Source organism: Lactuca serriola, chromosome 6, assembly GCF_051521515.1.
Source record: "Lactuca serriola cultivar US96UC23 chromosome 6, Lser_US96UC23_V15, whole genome shotgun sequence".
Lineage (NCBI taxonomy): Eukaryota > Viridiplantae > Streptophyta > Magnoliopsida > Asterales > Asteraceae > Lactuca > Lactuca serriola.
In genome coordinates, this window is record NC_136413.1 from 46191016 (window position 1) to 46207566 (window position 16551).

Genomic DNA, 16551 nt, shown 5'->3' on the forward strand with positions numbered 1-16551 from the left:
ATGATAAGTCAAATGGGTAGGTGATCATGTGAACTGAAGATGGATAGTGAATACTACACGTGGCATAAAGAGAGGTTGAAATCAAATTGTCCAACTCCATCAATACATGAGGTTTTATCTCGTGATCGTAGTATCTGACCAATTAACCGAAAGAGTTCGTGAGTTTAAGTCCATTGTCACACATACTTGAATTAGACAAAGTTCTTCTGTGAAGAAAATTGGCATAAACCCACTTAAAAAGGTAAAACTAATTACTAAGGTTTGAACTTAAAACTCTTATTAAAGTACGGAGCATTCTATATATGCTGAAAAAGCCGGGCACAACAAATATTCGAACCCAATGCCAAATTATATATAGCATCACTTTAATTTGTTTTGTGATTGATTTATAGATGCTGAACATCGAAGTCACCAAATTTGTCATCATCAATGATCCAAATTTCATGTCGACGAAGATTTTAATACAAGATAAGTGGTCCACTGAGACCCACCATTAATAGTGTATGGGATTTTTATTAAATAATATATACAGGATCTATGGTGAAACCGTGAAAGTAGCCAACTGTCTTCTCATGCACACTTGTTCAACATTCCCATTTTTAAACAATTGTCTTTATGCTGGTAGAATAAATAAAATTTAGAATTCTAGAATTTAATATTTTTGTTTATATATTTAACTATTAAGTTTATTTAAGTATGTTTGTATTGAGTGACGCTATGAGATGTTGAATTTTTTTATTTTTTATTTTTTTATTTTTGCATGAGGTAGTTATATATACAAGAATAACAGTTTATGGCGTAGACATCTATCCCGACTACAATTGTCGTCGCTAAAAATAGGGCTATGCCGACGACATGTCACCACACCATAGCTTTTGTCAACTTTGACCATGATTGTTTGACCTGGAAACCAGTGTCAACCACGTGTCGTTGCGACAGATACGGTGAGAACGACGACTTTTTTCGCGGTCTTCTGAAAATCTATGCCGACGACATGTCGTCAGTATAGGTTACGACAAATGGTATTTTCATTTATTTTTATTCCATGATGCAGAAAATCGAAAATGCATAGTTTTCTTGAAAACTATTCGGACGACATGTCGTCGCCATGACACGTGGCGATCCGCATGAAAAAGCTATGTCGTCGACACAACTTTTTTTATTTTTTTATTTTTTTTTTATTTCAGCAAACAAATGGATCCTACGATATAGGCTATGTCGTCGACACAACAGTTATAGGTGTTAGGAAATATTAGTAATAATAATTAGGATCCTACGATATATTTTATGGATCCTGACGTTTCAACAATATTAACACTACAAGGATACAGACCTATGCTGACGACTAGTGTCGTCGCTAAAAGTACCCTTATCCCGACGACTAGTCGTCGCCATACCTTTTGCGAACTTTGACCAATTTAATTTGACCAGGAACTCTATTCCGACGATACGTCGTCGGCACAAGTATGGCGGGAACGACACAATTATGTCGACGACTCTATCCCGACGACATGTCGTCGGCATACCCTATGTCGACGACATGTCGTCGGGATAGAGTCTGAATTCGTCGTCGCCATAGGGTGTTAATGTTGTAGTGTAAGGATCTTGAATATGATTCTGGGATCCTGCCCCTAACATATCCTATGCAGTTAAAGGTGAAAGTCTAACATCATACCTTCAAATTCTTTAAGAAAACATTCTCCGAATTCGAAGCCTTTAGCCTATACCAAGTTCCCAGGGAATATAATGCCGAAGCAGATGCATTGGCCAATCTAGGATCTTCCCTTAGGATCCCACTAGGGACTAGGATTCTAATAATCCCTGTAATTATCCCAACGATTGAGGATCATTCCAAAAGATCAGAAGATCCCAACAACCACGATCAGACAACCAACATCGCAACAATTCAGGATCCTGATCCTCAACCCGCTCACCATGATCCAAGTGAACAAAATAATCAGGATCCTCCAAGATCCTAAATCAAACCCATTATAGAATACCTTTGAGATGTCACAATCCTAAAAGTAGCGACAAAGCATTCAAGATTAGGGTCTTACGCTTTGTGATGATCCAAGGGAAATTATACAAAAAGTCCATGACAGGTCCATACCTAAGATGTTTGGAAGATCATGAAGTTACAGATGTTTTGAAATACATACATGGAGGAGATTGTGACAACCATATTAGGGGCAAATCCTTATGCTCCAAGATACTAAGAATAGGGTACTACTGGCCAACAACAAAAAAGGATGCCTTCTTATGTGCACAAAAGCGTGTTGCTTGTCAAAGACAGAGCAACATCCTTCATTAATTGGCAGAACCTCTACACCCTGTCATCTCATCTTGGCTATTCATGAAGTGGGGAATGGACGTAGTCGGAAAACTACCCAAGGCACCCAAATGGGAAGGACCCCATCTCACTTATTCAGAAGTCGGAATGGGGGCATATTAGCTAGCTACCCTAGAAGGAAGCATCATGCCAAGATCTTGGAATGCTATACTCCTTGAAGCATACTTTATGTAAGTCAATTTAGTCACAATTCATCACAACCGAGTCGATGTATATACATACTCCTTACTCCTTACCCTAATTTCTTTTCTTTATTTATTTTTATTCTAAGAACACTACTAACTTAAGCGTCGTAGGGATGTTAGCCAAACTAATTCCCACCTAAAGCTAACGTTTGTAACATGCAGAAACTCAAGGATCCTAGCCACTATGATTAGAGACCAATCATCTCTCTTCCAATTAAGGGTACTTAATCTCCTCTAAGGTTTAAAGAGTTAATAACCACTTTCTCATGAGTTTAGGTTTCTACACCTCGCTTAGATGCATGATATCTTACTATGGGATGTGAGTAAAGGGATCATTTCACGTTTTAGTGACTTGACAACCCTCTTATTTCTCAACATATGTTAAGATCCTAAAGTTTAACCCACGACTTATAACATTGTCATGTTATCTTACGAATTGGGACCTTCCCCACGGTTTATAACATTGTAATGTTATCTTATGAATTGGGATCTTCCTCAATATTTCTTAAGTTAAGATCTTCCTTAGTATTTCATACGTTGGGATCTTCCCCAGTACTTCTTCAGTTGGAATCTTCCCCAATACTTAAGTTGGGATTTTCCTTAGTAAAAATCTAAATTGGGACCTTCCGAAGTGAATTGCTATGTGGGATCTTTACCAATATTACCTAAGTTGGGACTTTCCCAAGTGAATTGTTATGTGGGATCTTTCCCAATATTACATGAGCTGGGACTTTCCCAAGAGCATATTTAGAAGAATTCTCTTCAAGATGATAAGATCAAAATCCTAAAGAGAAGTTCAAAGAGACGATTAAAAGTCTAATGGAAATCTAAGGAAGAAGTTCTCACCAGGTTCTATCTATACTTATTATTTTAATAGAAATCTAAGGTTTTCCTACTTTTCAAATAAAAACTTATCTCTTTTAAACCTCATGATCTTGACTATTTCAAGATCCTGATCAAATAACTATTTATCTCAGATATTTAGAATCACTAAGTTTTTGTACATCCTAAACTCCTTAGGATCTTAATTATATGAGAGCCTCTAGAAAAACCAGTTTTAACCCTAATTTTGCAACCAAATCAACCATGCAAGAAAAAAGATAAACCAAAACATCCAAATTAAAAAGGGGTTGCCCTCCAACCTAAAAAAAAGAAAATATTACTTTATAGACCAAAAAAAATTAAAATTGCTTTTAAATTTTATCAAACCTTGATTACCCCCAATTGAGGTCTCCTCCATCTCTTTCTTCTCTTCATGATCTCTCTTCTTCTTCTTCTTCTTCTTCTTCTTCTTCTCTGTAGGATCTTGCATGACATTAATGTGCTTGCCAGTTAACTTGGCCAGAGCTTCACGCCAACCAACCACATTCCAAGATCCTACATTTGCCATATCCTCCGCCAACTAAATCTTCGTCCAGGAGGATGTCCTCTCCTTCTTGACCACGAGTTGACCGTTAGATATAGCCTCATCAAGTTCAGAGAGAGAGAGAGAGAGAGAGAGAGAAGCGAGTGTTGGAATGTGTAGCCTTGAATCATGAAAATTACAAAGGACCCTCATCAGTTCAAGATCACCAAAATGAAACAAGTAAAAAGAAGGATCCTTACCAGTAGACATCAGAGCAGTGGTGGAAGAACCTTCTTGGAAGAGGAAATGGTCAAACTTGAAAGATTATTCAACCTCAAGCAAAGCGAGAAAAGCATTCAACCTCCTCCTCAATATCTTTAGCAGCTGGAAGAACTTCCTCATACTTGAAAGTTGCATCATAACAAACAAAATAATGAAGTGTCAATTTCAGGATCCTTATCACAATTAAATAAAATCCTACCATTATTAACCCAATTTATTGGCAGGAGATCACCATTGGCGATAAAATTACATTTCATAAAGAAAAACCTTTCTTTCCAGGCACCATCATTTTGTTTCAATTTCAAAATTAAATGTGATTTGTTGGTTTTGACTTTGAGTAGGAAACAAGGATTCATCTGATCGAACCAAAAAAGGATCCTCCAGACCGCAGGCATAATCTAGATATAAGAATTTTCTAACTTCAAAGAATTCCAAGACGATGCTAGAAAAAGGGTATGTAAAGCCCAAGGAGAAAGGATATTTAGCAAAAGGAAAACCAAGTGGGAGAAACAAAATCAGGATGAACCTGAGCATCGAAAGGCCTAAAACAATTTAGGTAAGAAAAGCCCCACTCGTTTTCAAGGACTCGATTTCGTCGAAATATCTGGCCACTTCGTGAGATAAGATCATTTGATCAACAAAGTTATTCTTAGAAGGAGCAAGAATACTCTTGCGAGAATGTGCTATTTTCTTTCCCATTTCCACAAAAGAAAACAACGAGAAGAAAAGAAAAAAGTTAGTCAAAGATTACCTTATAGATAACTGAGGAGAGGAAAGTGATTTGACAAGATGATCATTCCAGGTTAAACAGATAGAATTCTATCTATTAAGAGTTTGAATTTCGAAAATCTTATCTCAATTTAATTTAAAATTATACTCTTTAAATATTCAGAATTAATTCAAATATTATGCAGGTATAATTTGAGGGAAATTGTTAGGATCCTATTATATATGTTACATCAAGTCAGGATCTTGAATGTTATCAATATTATTTCCTAGCAAAATTAACAAAAATATTTTTTGTTTATTTATCACATGTGCATAAATGGTCAACATAAGACTCATTCTCAATGAAGAAACATTCCAATAAGGCTTAAGACCCAGAAATACCAAGTCAAAGCACGTGCAAATACTTGTTCAACAGGATCCCATAAATCTCGGACTTATAGTCACTTAACCCAGACTATAAATACACGTGTAAAACGCATACAATAGACACAATTAGTTGACACCTTAGACACCTTGAGCTACTGAAACACTTGTATTCATATCTTTAACATCCTCTCTGTAATTTGCATTTAAATCAATAAGATCAAATAAGGCAGGTGATCATTATCACCTCCCAAGGGTTTATGTCGGAGATCCTATCAAGGATCAATGGCTTTCCTTGTAAATCACTTATGCAGTCTTATTCTAATTTCGATAATCACCTCACCTACAACACCACAACCTCTCATGCAATTTGGTTGATTTTTTTACCAAAACAACCGTAATTAAAAGTTAGAAATTTTGGTTGTGAAATTGGGACTTTAGAAGTTATTATCAGAGCCCTAGTTTGAGGGATTTAGAGGAACACTTGTTTTAATCCAAACTAAAACTAGGATCCAAGAATTTTCACAAAATGTTTTGAAAAAGAAATTTATAATAAAAAGGTTGGGTTAGGAGCATGGGTTTGGTCTCTTGTCATGCTCTTGTTTGATTGTTAGCCTGGGATCGAGAACATGGGCCTCTAACTTAACCTTGGTTTTACAGGAAGGTGCGATGTGTATAGTCAACTAGAGTAAAAATAGGAAAGTGACTCCTAAAATACCCATACTTGCTATATATGCTGAATTTGAAGTTGTTGATATGTGAATTGTTGGAAATGCATGCTAGTGGATAGGCTAAAGATTCCTTAAGAAATTGTATGATAATATTGCCTAATTTATGTGATGCCTTACAGCCTAGGAAAGTGCTCGTTATATGTTATTTAATTATCTGATTTTCTAGGTGTATGTTGTATAGTTGTATTGGGTTAGGATTACATAGCCTCATAATGATTGACTTAGCCTTATTTCATGTTCCTTTTTTTAGTACTAGACTTAGGGTAGGGTCAATTATTCAAAAGTCTATCTGATAATGTACTATGTATAACTATCATGCACAAGGAAACCCATGGTGAAAGAGCATGGTTAAGGTTGGTCCTAGGAAGTTAGTGGCAGCTCTTAGGAGCATGTGGGTGTTAGTACACCTAGAAGTGGTATAGTGCAATGACTTGACACCTTGAGATGAATTCTAAATCAACTATGGATAGATATGGAATGTAGTATGAATTCTAAATCAACTATGGGCCCGTATTACTAAAAGAATAGGATCCTTATGAGAGTAAGAAGGAATCTCGAGGCTACATAGGAACTAATAGGTGGAGGCCTGGTGTGTTGAGCATTGTGTTTTGATGTTGAATATTTTCCATTGTATATTTCAGTATGGTGGCTATCAGAGGTTCGGGATCGGGTGCTGGCGGCATTGCGAGGACGGGTCCGAGTGATAAGGAGATCCATGGGATCATTGTTGCCGAAGTGGTCGTGGTGATTGGGGAAGAGATTTTGAAGTTGTTTGGTTCAGTTAAGACCGTGTTAGTTGAGGAGTTTGGCAGGTGCTATGTCGCCATCGTGCAGACTGCCGTTGTCGGGCTTTAGAGGGGTGGGCCGATGTAGTATCGGGAGTTCAGTACCATGAAGCCTTCGGAGTTTAGAGGCGAAAAAGACCCGATTATCACCTTTAGATGGATATCTAATGTAGAGGGATGTTTTTGCACGTGTTCGCATCCCGAGGACCAAAAAGGTGAAATTTGCATTGAATTGGAGGAATTTGTGACGCAAGTCCTTTGATTACAGAGAGAACCACAATGACTTGAGAGGAGTTTTTGGAGATGATCCATGCAGAGGATGTTCCTCTTGTGGAGCAAGAGCGACTGGCATATGAGTACCTTTCGCTCAAGCAGACGATTGAGTCGGGGACAAAGATCACCAAGATTTTAACAAAGAGAGCCCTTTTTGGCCTAGAGTATGCCGCTTCAGAGTAAGTGCAGATGACATGATACTTGAGTATGCTCAAGAAGGAGATTCATGAGTTCGTATCGAATCAACCTTATCGGACCTTAACCGACTTGTAGTCAAGCGTCAGGAGGAAGGAAATTGAGTTGGAGATCAAGAGGAAGGAAGAGAGGAGAACTTCAGGGTTGTATGAACCGATGGACAAGTGGTTCAAGTCCACCGATTCGATTTTAGGATCAGTTGATAGGAGGAGTGTTGAGTATGGAAAGTACGAGAAGTTTCACGATGGAAGGTGCCGATCTTTTACATGTCGCAGGTGTGGCAAGGAATGACATTTCAGTAAGGATTGTAGGTACATTGCACGAGTTTCTTTCCATTGTGACTAGGAGGGCCACATCAAAGCTTGTTGTCCATTTCTTATTTTCGATGAGGTGCTGGACCCTACACCCTTAGCTTGACAGTTACCCAATCGACGTCATAAGGCAGCGGGAGTTTCGGGGGCCGAGGTTTGAGTTATGAGTTCTTCGATTTAGTTGGTTACTACAGTGCTGGTATCATATGTATTTTTTTTTATGTTTATGTTTGAATATTTAGATGTAATATGTGATGACTGGTTGAATGGAATTGTTTTCATTAGATCTGGTTTTATTCTAATTTCTTATTTATGATTGGGTTGATTGTTTTCCTTGGAGTTAGTGCATGCTTGTTGGAGCTCTTAAATTTTGTTTGAGAGTTCAGATCCTCTTGTGTATCTGGATGTTAGGGTTGGGATCAAGTAGTAGAGTTCAAGTTGGCCTGGGATTTTGAAGGGTTTTGGAGCTATTATAGTCTACAAATTCCATTTGGGGGAAAGTGGAGACCTCGTGGCAGGAAGACTTTATGCCAAGGTTCAGTTCTCACCTATATCTCTCCATTTCAATACTTTCGCACAAATTGCTTAATCTTCTAGTTTTCTCATCGCGTCATCAAAAGCTGTTGAATTTTCTTTTGAATCGTCATATTTTTGGTTGTATTATTAATCTGTAGGGCGTACTCACATTTTAGGATCCTATGATGTTAGGAGCTCTGGTTGAGGGTTGTGAGGGGGGCTTTTTTGTCTGTTCTTATTTGATTAGGACCTGGAAGTCCGAGTCACGACCCAAAGGCTTGATAGGAATAATTGCGTCCTTACAGGTTTGGTGTGTACCTATGTTAGGCTACGAGTGTTGTTATTGGTTAGTGGATTGGGAGTAAGCCTGAGTGCTATTATTGCTTAGCAGATCAGGGGTAAGCCTGAGTGCTGTTACTGGTTAGAGGATCGGGGGTAAGCTGGAGTGCTGTAAGTGGTTAGTAGATTGGGGGTAAGCCCGAGTCCTATTATTGGTTAGCAGATAGGGGGTAATCCCAAGTGTTGTCAATAGATAACAGAGCTGTTGAGCCGAGTGAGTACTTGGTCTAGTTTAGTAGGCAATCAATTGATTCTCGTTCAAGTTTCATCAGTGCATGTTTATCCAGGGTTAGTGATGACGACAGTCGGCCGTGGGTTTCATGTTCTATTTTCCTATCGGGCAGCGACTGGCCGGGAAGATCTCAGACCAATGAAATCTGTGGATTTCAGTCAGCATAGTTGATGTAAAGGTTTGTTAGTCTCATTTGTTGGGCGTTGTTGTAATTTTATCTGGCGCGTTGGTATGCGAGGTTGTCGCCTATATGCATGGGTGGTGGTTTCCCTCTTTGGCTTTTCAATGGGCGGCATAAGGTCAGGAGGACTAGGTTGGGTCAGGTTTCTGAGAATTGGTACATACCGTCATGGTTTAAGGATGTCGTGTGAAGACATTTTCTTCAGGACACGTGGTTTCCCAAAAATTTAAGGTTGGTAGAATTGTCAGGAGATGATCGACTATTTAAGTGATGCTTTAGATCTTGGAATCTCTGCTTGCATTGGCTTATTAGCCTGGTTTGGAACCATTGTCTATGATGGTTGTAGATGTTGGCATTCAAGTGATCTCGGCCCGCGAGGAAGGAGTCAGGTTTAAAGGATCTACAATGGGTTACTTCGAGAGTGGAAGCAAGAATTGATTATGAGGAAAAACTCTAATTTAAGCGAGGGAAATTTTAACACCCAGTTTCGAAAACAGACCAGTTTCAGGCATCAAGGAGTTAAAGACATGGTTTTGGGTAAAACCGGGTGTCACGACGTGGCCATAGGGAGTTCATAACATAATAAGTTAAAAACAAAACCCGTATTCTGGACAGATTTTTACGACATGACAAGAGGATGGTCACATCGTGAAAGTGGTTGCAACCCAATCCCATAAATTTTAGGGTTCACCCTATATTTAAGGATCTTATCTCATGACCTAGGGTATCCTCTTCAACCTCCGCTCATTTCAAATGAAACCCTATCCTCATTTATCAGTTCTTGGTTCTTTGGGGGTGTCTTGGTGACTTGAAGGTGAAGGGATAATCTTTGGAGCATAGATTCAACTTGAAAGCCTCATTGGAACCTTCTAGGAACTCCTCTGGACTTTGTGAGTATTCAAGCTTCAAGCTTTATGGTTTCTGTTTCTAGATCCAGAGTTTTGTGCATTATTTTCCATGATTAGATTAGTTAGAGTGTCGGGATTCCATAAAGTTGGCGACTTTATGGGTACTTAGAGTCCCTTCGTGGTTAATTGTGCTAGATATGAAATTTGGTGGAGTTTGAGCACATGCTTGAGGTTTTGACCTCCTTTTTCTTCATAAGTGACCTAATTTGAGCTCAATACGTGCATTGAGCATGGAAGACCTTGAAGCATCGATGTTTATGGCCTCTCGGGTGTAAGGAAGCCATATGGAGGAGATGTGTTCGTGGCTAAATGGATTAAGGGCTTAATTCATTAAGTTTCCCTTCAACCAGTTCTCATGACGTGATGAGGTGTCTGTCACGTCATGACGATTGAAGACTCGCGATTAGTTTGTCTTTATCTGGTAACGATATGAGCACGAGATTGTGGCGTCGTGAAGAGCCATTCACCGTTAGCCGTTAAATTTGTCTAGTTTAACCGTGGGTCAAACTTGAAGGTGTTGGGCTATTGATTAAAGTTCTACCATGTTTTAGTGCTAGTAGGTTCGTGGGAGCAATCATCGCAGAGTGGGAGCGTGTCACGGTGTTTTTAGGTTCTCCGATTTAGGTGAGTTTCCTCACTATACCCGTGGGTCGAAGGCACCAATGACGGCCCACTATATTTTATTATGTACCCTTGTGTATAGGATGTTGTGGTGCTATAGTGATCTGTTAGATATATATATATATATATATATATATATATATATATATATATATATATATATATATATATATCCTTGTGTGTTAGGATGCTAGTTAGAATACGAGTGAACGAGTTATTGTCTAGTGGAGTGCCCTAAGTGTAACACCCAAAGTTTTGAAGGCCAAGAAAGGAAAGAAAACCCTAAGTTTAGGGGTCGACTCGGCGAGTCCAAGGAGGGACTCGGCGAGTCCAAGCGGGATCCGAGTCGAGGAGTAAGTGACCGACTCGGCGAGTCGGCCAAGGTGACTCGACGAGTCTGGTCTGTGCGAGGAAAACCCTAAATCCGGGGCTTGGAGCCTATTTAATCGCCTCATTCTTCTTCCTAGGGCTCCTTTACAGTCTCTCACACCCAGAACGCCGCACCCTAAGCCTCCATTGTGCTCATTCAAGCTTTTAGCCATTTTTGAGTGATTTAAAAGAAGAAGAAGAAGTGGGAATCTTTGAAGCATCAAGGAGTGGCCTTGGATCCGAAGTTTGGGGAACATTTCAAATCATTTGAAGGTATTAATTCGTTTCTCTCCTTTAGCTCTTCTTTGGTTATGAGTTTTGGGGCTTTTAAGCCATGTCTAAGATCAATTTCGAGCTTGAGGTCCAGATCCGAGGTTGCTACCTCAGATCCATGCTTGTTTTGGTTTAGAATCCCGTAAAGTATCAGCCATTGGGTGGATTTTGGAGCCTCTTGGTCTTAAACCCTAGTTCATGGTGTATTTTGCTTAGATCTCCATTTTTACACGTAAAGTTTGCAACTTTACGTGGGGAATAGGCTTGGGAAGGGTAGATCTACAGTTTGGAGTCCATGCATGACTCGAAAGTCCTCTGCATGTAAGTAGATCTTAATGGACTCGGCGAGTCCTTCGAGTGGACTCGGCGAGTAGCTTGAAGATGAGGAGGAACTCGACGAGTGGGATGAACAGCTCGTCGAGTTGGATGAAGATGGGCATGAACTCGGCGAGTTGGATGAACAACTAGGTGAGTTGGTGGGAGATTGCCTTGTGCTCGGCGAGTCTGTTCTTGGACTCGACGAGTCATGTCGCGTAGTCCCAAACCCTTCGAGTTAAGACTCGAGTCAGCGAATCGAGCAAGGACTCAGTGAGTTGGACAGGACAGGATTCGGGAATCAGTAGGCTCGGCGAGTCAATGGCTGACTCAGCGAGTTAAGTCGTGATTGGAAGGACTTTGAGCATAGGGACTGGGCGAGTAGGGTTGACCTGGAAGGTTGACTTTGACTAGGACTTTGACTTTGGCAAGAGTTGACTTGGTTGACCTTTGAAGGTCAGTTAGACTAAGTGTTATGTTGATATTGGTAGCTCGGGGAGCTAGTGGAGCAGCAGTTCGGAGTCAGTGGTCAGGTAGCGGTCAAAGGGATTAGCAGCAGTAGTTCAGCAGTATCAAGTGAGTTTTCCTTTGTGTGAATGGGTCTACGGCCACAATGCCGGCCCATGTAGACATGAGTAGAAGACCCGGGGGTTAGACCTAGGCATCGTATGCTAGTATGTTGGCCAGGACGAGGTCCAATGTTAGCGGGCGGGTGCCCAAGGAATGGTTTATGTGATAGCTTATACTTGTTGTCTGTGTGATACTTGTATGTGCCTGGTAGGGAGGTGAGTGTGGGCGAGGTCCCGTATCTCACCAATAGCAGAGTGTGGATGGTGTTCCACATCTCAGTAGCAGCAGAGCAGGGGCGAGGCCCAAGTCAGGAAGGGAGTGAGTGTGGGCTGGGCCCGTATCTCACTACCAGTAGGAGCATGGACGGGGTTCCGTGACTCATCAGTAACAGGTCAGGGGTGGGGTCCAGAGATAGGCGAGGCCTTAGGACAAGATCCGTTAGTATGTGTTTAGCTTGTGTGATATTTTTATGTGCTATTATATGTTATTGGGCGAGGCCCTGTGACAGGCGAGGCCTACGTGAAACAGATCTGTATCCGAGCGGGGCTCGAAGCCAGGCGGGGCCTGGAGCGGCGGGGCCATTGTAGCAGGCGAGGCCCGAGGTAGGGGGCGAGGCCCAGGATAGCGGGCGCGGCCCAGTATGTGCAGTATGTGGTTATGCATGGTATGTGGTAGGGTGGGGAACTCACTAAGCTTCATGCTTACGGTTTTCAGTTTCGGTTTCAGGTACCTCCGGTAGTGGATGATGGAGCTCGGGATGATCGCATGGCACACACCATAGCTTAGACAGCCTGGGAATGTTTACTCTGATAACGAATATGTATTTTGGAAACTAACACTTTTTTTATGTTTGAAAACGATGAATTTGCTTAACGTAATGTTTTATCAAATGAAATTTTTAGTCTTGAATTTTAGGATGTTACAAGTTGGTATCAGAGCCTTGGTTTGAGGGATTCGGACATGCTCTCGAGCGTGTCTGAACTCAAACTGTGGGATTGGTATAGAAGTTTTCAAAATGAAAAGACAGTTTTGTAAAAAGAGAGTTTTGGGAAAGAAAACAGTTTTAGAAAGGCAAAAATAATTCAGAAATAAAAGAACTTTGAAAAGAGAAAAAGGGTGTGGTGCATGCAATCAACCGAGCTCAAGTAAGTACCCCAAAATACCCATACAAGTTTAGTTATGATTATCAGTTGATAGAACAGTATGCTAGATTAGGACTAAGGATCTAGGAATGATGCCTTATGTGCCTATTATATGTGTTTGAGCTGCATGATAGTGCTGATTAGACAATAGTAGGATAGCCTGTTTAGGTTATGCCTAAGTTTATGAGTTGTGTTGCATGTTAGTTCAGATTCTTGTTGTTTGGATATGATTGCTTGAGTATGTTGTGGTTAGATTTTCCCCTTGTCCGAATGCTGCTTGCTTTGTGCATTGTGGGATTTTGAGTGATGGGAGTTAGCCATTAGGTGGATACGTCACGTCACATGTGATCAGGGTTGAATAATCTCAGAGTGCTGGATTTGGCCCTATTGCGCAGCTCTTGTTTGAGTCCAACCGTTGTAGGGACGAGTCTTTTACTTGAAGGATTATCTGAGCCTCGTCACATGTGATGGTATCCAGGTGATGGCTAATTGGCATCACAAGGAGACCTTCAGTAGTTGAGGACTGTTTGAGTTGAGTCAGAGGTTTCCCTAGGGTAAGCCTAGGATGAGATAGTGCTGGGAGCAGTAATAGTGGATAAGGGACCTGGTGGAGTCAAAGCAATTCCTGAGGAAAGTACGGATAGATGTGGAAGGTAGTATGGGCCCGTACTACTGAAAGCAGAGGATCCGTACTTGATTCGGGAAGGGCCAAGACAAGACCGGGAACCTAGTAAGGGGTGTGTTTGGTCTCGCAGCAGTGAGGAGTTTTCTGATAGTGGTTGTGTTATATGTTTCAGCATGGTGACGTTGCGAGAGAGACCAGCGGGCGGATCAGGCACCGGAGAGGGATCAGGCTCGGGTTCAGGGGCCGAGCAGCTCGAGGAGCGGATGAGAGAGTTGATATCAGCTGAGTTTACACACAATATTCTAGCTCAGACTCCTGTGATCTTTGGCACGGTCAAGGAAGGTATACTGGAGATCTTGGATGAGAGGTTGGGAGCCTTTCCGTACCGAGATGATGGCTTTGTTGGGAGCGCGTACCTTGACATTTCGAGAGTTCAGGGCCTGCGGGGCGCCAGATTATCATGGGGCTAGGGACCCCATTGCTAGCAGCAGATGGTTGGCTGATGTTGCCAACACTTTTCGTACGAGCAAGTGTCCCAAGGGGGACAAGGTTAGACTCGCCTCCTGTCTTCTGAAGGACAGAGCGAGGGACTGGTGGGAGGAGATTGGTCATGATCTGGGGGATGATGCCGCGTTGGACGCGATGACTTGGAGTGATTTCTCGGCCAGGTTCAGGGTGGAGTTTTTGCCAATTATTGAGGTGCAGCAGTTGGCACGGGAGTTTCAGGATTTGATGCAGACCACTGAGACTGTGGCGGAGATCACCGCCAAGTTCAGGGAGAGGGCTCTTCTTGTACCGCAGTATGTCGCGGATGAGGAGATGAAGAAGGCTCGGTACCATGAGATGTTGAGGGATGACATCCGGGAGTTCGTGAGCAGGTCCAGCTGTAAGACGCTGGAAGATATGATTTATCGGGCTAGAGAAAGGGAAATTGATTTGGAGCAAATCCGGAAGAGGAAGCCGGATGAGGTTTAGGTAGCTGCGGGTTCAGGCAAAAGGCCCAAGGGATCGGATTCAAGATCGAGGGATCATCAGGACCGCAGTCGGTGCGGAAAGTGTGACAGGGCGCACAGGGGCGCGTGCAGGAGTGGTAGCGGTGGTGAGTCTGGCTGTTTCAAGTGCGGTCGGACTGGTCATTTCAACAGGGATTGTACTGTTACCGCCGCGCAGGGATCAGACTTGATATGTTTTCACTGCAACCAGCGGGGCTACAAGAAGGCCCAGTGTCCCAGTTAGTTTTCAGCAGGACGGGTGATGGCACCCGCCCCTGCAACTTTGAGGATCACGGATGGCCGTCAGGGCCGGGTAGAGGCACCTGCAGCAAGGAGCAGGGCTTTTCAAATGACGACCTTGGAGACGCGAGCAACGCTGGACGTTGCAGGTATGCAATTTCCCATTTTCAGTTCTTTTATTTGTGCACAATTTTATTGTTATGGTTCTGCATCATTATCGGTAAAAGTGTTTTATTTTGATTGGTTGATTGTGATCGAGTTATATGCCATCTGCATACCTTGGATATTTGTATGGTAATTAGGGGATGTGCTCTATTGAAGAAGGTTTCGAAGGATGTAGTAACTGTAGCATGCTTGGGATAGATTTGGTACGTCTCGCTAGTTCGGAGTGGTGCAGTGATTGTGATGGATTGGCTAAATCCCTAGCTATGGAGGGCTTGGGTTCCTCAGTAGATGGGTTATGGAATGGTAGCAAAGATCGGGATCTCTTTTGAGTATTGAGCAGCAAGGGGTAAGCAGGATCGAAGTGGGGGAGAATCCTCCGGGTGTGCCCAAAGAGGAGCACGCAGACCCAGAATGAGTACGTGACCTCCGAGAAGGAAGAGAAGTAGTTCAGCGTTTGATGGATTGAGGATTTCAGGGTTGGGAGTTTGAGAAACTCCCCATCAGCTAGTGCGTGTGATGGTAATGGTTAGTTATGGTTGAGAATTCAGGTTGTGGATCGCCCGTAGGACTCGAGGGAGTCGGAATGAGCATCTTGAGAGCTAATGGCACATGGGTGCCTTCGTTCTAGCAGTCAGCATTGGATGGTGATGTAAGACTATGGGTAAGCCGTAGCATTCCTTAGTAGTTTTGTTAGCAGAGTTGGGGCGAGGCCCTTATCTCCTAGTGATCAGATAGGGATCAGGAATGGGTAGTGGATGAGAATGATATGGAGTTGCCTGTATAGCCCTAAAGAGGTGAGACCTTAGGAGAGGCCGCTCCAGGATATAGTTGGGTGAGACCCGTGGGCGAGGCCCGAGCGAGAGTGATTAGACTAGGGGAATAGAAGGATAGATGCGGGTGGGACCCGTGGGCGAGGCCCGTGAGTTTTAGCAGCACAGGTGGAACCTGGTAGGGACCTTAGTGTCAAGTTAGGGGATCGAGAATCCCAGGTTTGTAGTGCCTGAATGGCAGAGTAGATTGAGCAGTTATAGGTGATCGAAGTTCTTTGGAAGTCGCTGGGAGCGACTATTGGTGGTGTTGGGACTAGCTACCGTTGGGAGCCGGTAATCCAGTCATTGATAGGTTGGTAGGGACTAGGGTGGTCTCAGTTCATCAGGAAGTCAGACGAGGAATAGCAGAATTGCCAGTCAGTGGCAGTGCGAGTATGCAGCATATGGTGGAATTCAGTTAGCTGATCATGTGATGCTCGACACCAAATTATAGTAGAAAGAAATGCCCAGTGGATACTGGCGATAATGATCTGTACTGGAAGTAGCGGGAGTAATAGAATCGGTGAAGACAGGGTCTTCGCAGTGGCAGAGGGAATAGTTGGTTATGGAGCATTGCCTTGGGGAGGCAAGGAAATCGCACAAGGAAGGAAGTGGAGAACCCCTATGGGTTCAGTGCAGTACTCGGTGAGTACCAGAAGGATTGTCGGTTGAGTAAGTTCTGTTTCTAAGTTGTTCAGGGTCAGG